Source organism: Nicotiana tomentosiformis, chromosome 1 (genome assembly GCF_000390325.3).
Source record: "Nicotiana tomentosiformis chromosome 1, ASM39032v3, whole genome shotgun sequence".
Lineage (NCBI taxonomy): Eukaryota > Viridiplantae > Streptophyta > Magnoliopsida > Solanales > Solanaceae > Nicotiana > Nicotiana tomentosiformis.
The window spans coordinates 103,625,453-103,629,087 of NC_090812.1; positions in this window are offsets into that span (position 1 = coordinate 103,625,453).

The following is a 3,635-nucleotide window of genomic DNA, read 5'->3' on the forward strand; positions in this document are numbered from 1 at the left end:
AGTTTGAAGAACACTTTCGCTAGTTTTGTGAAAAATCTTAGCGGGGTGCTTTTATTTTTCTCTCTTCTTTATACTTGAGAGGTGCAAAACCTTGAAAGTACATCAATTTGGTATCAGAGCGCAAGTTCCAGGTCCAAATTCTTAACTTTCCGTCTTATTCATCGTGTTACCAAACAAGAAAATAGCAAGTTCATGCTCTTCTTCAATGGATCTTCAATTAAAAATTCAGAAATTAAGAACTATAGTCCTTGAACGAGACAATGAAGAAATTAAATTGCAGCTAAATAGCTTGACCGAATCAATAAGGAATATGAGTGAATTGGTTGAAGGTTTGGTGCTTCAATCACCACATAACAAACCAGTGTTACTGCCACGTCTACCACTTTGGTATCCACCAATTCAATCACACAGAGCAAGATATATTGAGCATGATGAAGAGGTTGAATTCAATCAAGGCATAAGAGTACCAAGGAACAATGTCCAATATGAAAAATATTCAAATAATCAACGGAGTGAAGAAGACGAAACTAATGAAGATGTTTATCAAAGAGACAAAAAATATACATTGGATCCACAAGTTGAGGATTTACCACCAAAGGTTTATGACGATCCATTGGAGTATCCAGCCATGTGTGTCACTGAATTTCTGCCTTTTAGAAATGCTCAACACAATATTGACTTGGTTGTTGACTTTATCATTCCAAACAAGTCAACATATTGCGTTAATCCTAAAGTCCATAAAAATATATTAGAACAAGAGGAAAAATTATCTATAAAGGAGTGGATAATAGAGCGTTTGAGTCCATATATTGGAGAAATAAGATGTCTTAACGTCATAAATATATGTGGCTATCATCAAAGTGATTGCTGGTGTACGAGCGATGCAATTGATGCATTCCCAAGAAGAGCGTTGATCTTCATGCTTAACTTAAAGCTAGACATGAAGTTGGTTCAGTTTACACCAATAACTTCATATAGTAAGTTGAAGTTGAGAGTAAACATAGAAATATTACATGGTTAAGACTTGGTAGAAAGTTAAAACTTAGAAAGTGGGATTTAGTTCGATCACATGCTAAATTTTCTTACAACGTGAAAAAGCTCTATAATATGCTAGCAAAGTGTAACTTGAAACCTGGTAAGCGTTGGGTCCCCATTCTTATTATAGAAAATCTTGCGCCATCTATGGAAGCTGTTAGACTCGAGGACGAGTCATTTTCAATCAGAGGAGAATGATGCAACATCAAGAAAGCTAAAAATCCAAGAAATTCATGAAGTCCAAGAATTCATCCAAGATTGGGATTTCTTTTCCTTAAAGATTGGGATTTCTTATTTCTTATTTTCTAATAATTTAATTTTTATTTTAGTAGGATTATATTTATAGTTCTAGTCAAACTAGGATTGTTAGTTGGTATCTCATTCCTACTAGAATTTTTTTCCTATTTTAGTTAGTGTCACGACCCAAATTTCTCTCCGTAAGATGTCGTGACGGCATCTAGTCTCTAAGACTAGGTAAGCCTAACAATTATGCGAAATAACTGAATATAAAGGTGAAACTCAACCTCAACATCTGCAATAAATAAGAACTGCGATTCAAAATAGTTAAAACTCCCAAAACCCGGTAGAAAGAAGTCACAAGCTCTAAAGAGAAAATGCTAAGTATCTCTATACATCAGAGTCTAATAAAAATAAAGAAAATAATATAATAAGGGTAGAGGGGGACTCCGAGGTCTGCGGACGCTGGCAGATATACCTTGAAGTCTCCACGTATGGCTATCTCACTAGTACCTGGTCTGGTAAGCAGTACCTGGATCTACACAAAAAGATGTGCAGAAGTGTAGTATGAGCACACCACAACGGTACCCAGTAAGTGCCAAGACTAACCTCAGTAGAGTAGTGACGAGGTAAGGTCAGGGCCCTACTGGAAATAATAGGAAACAAGGTAGAAGATATGATAATGTAATGAAATGACTAATAAGTGAGCAATGAGAAATTACAGAAAGATAACAACACAGCAAATAGAGGCAAACAACAGGGGCGCTCCCGAGGTACCGCCTTGTAGTCCCAAATATAAATACACAATAGAGGCATTCCCGAGGTACCGCCTCGTAGTTCCAAAAGTAAATATGCAACAGCGACGCTCTCGAGGTACCGCCTTGTAGTCCCAAAAGTAAACACACAATAGGGGCGCTCCCGAGGTACCGTCTCGTAGTCCCAAAAGTAAATATGCAACAGATAACCAACGGGACAATGTAATTATAGCAAGGAATCCTACAGTTAAAGATCGAATACAAAATCAAAGAAGAAGGTAATCCAACTAAGCATGTTCCACAAATTACAAGTAATAGATAAGACACGTAGACATGCGACATTAGGTTAAACATGATGATTATGCATGCTAGAGTAACTCACTTAAGGAATTAAAAAGAAAACTACTCAGCAAGAACTGGATATTCAATATTTAACCCGAGTACGCACTCGTCACCTCGCATACACGGCCTTTACATATTGAAAATAACATAACAGTACAAAAACCTAAGGGGAGTTTCCCCCCACACAAGGTTAGACAAGTCACTTACCTCAAATCTCGCTCAATCAATCAATAAGAATGCCTTTTCCTCGACTTTCCAACTCTGATCGGCTTGAATATAGCCAAAACAATTACATACTATAAATATAACTATAAGAAACTAATTTAAATAATGAAATTACGATTTAGCAAAGAACTATAAAATAGCTCCAAAAAGTCAACCTAGGCCCACGTCTCGGAACCCGACAAAATTATAAAATCCGAATACCCATTTGATAATGAGTCCAACCATACAAGAATTACTCAAATTCGACCTCATTTGGCCTTTCAAAACCCAAAATTTCAGTCTAAGAACTTTCACATCCCCCCCCCCCCCCAAATTCTTTCAACCCAAATCCTTAAATAAATTAAGAAATTAATGATAATTTAGTGGATACTAATAAAAAATGAGTGTAGAATCTTTATCCTAATATTTCCTCTGAAAATCTCTCGAATAATCGCCACAAACCGAGCTCTCTAGGTCCAAAAATGGATAATGAAATCAAACCCTCGAAAAAATCTCCTTTTCTGCCCAGTCAAACCACATTTGCGGACAAGGTATCGCTTCTGCAATGCCGCACCTGCGGAAAAACCATCGCAGGTGCGGAAATCACCCTAGTCCAGGTCTTCTGCTTCTGCGGGACCGCTTCTGCGGGAACGTAACTGCACCTGCGACCACTGGCGCTTCTGTGGAAAATATCCCGCTTCTTCGACCACTGCTGGGCAAGGCCAGCTCCACATCTGCGACTAAAACCTCGTTTATGCGAGCCTGCACTTGTGGCAAACCCCACCGCAGGTGCGATGATACCAGAACCAGCCCAACACCAGCAATCCTCTAAGTCCAAAAATGATCTGATGACAATCCGAATCACACCCGAGGTCCCCGGGACCTCAACCAAATATACCAACCAGTCCTAAAATATCATACGAACTTAGTGGAGCCTTTAAATCACATCAAACAACGCGTAAAATACGAATTGCACATCGATTTAAGCCTAGTGAACTTTAAAACTTCTAACTTCTACATCCGATACCGAAACTTCTCAAATCAAGTCCGATTGACCTCCAA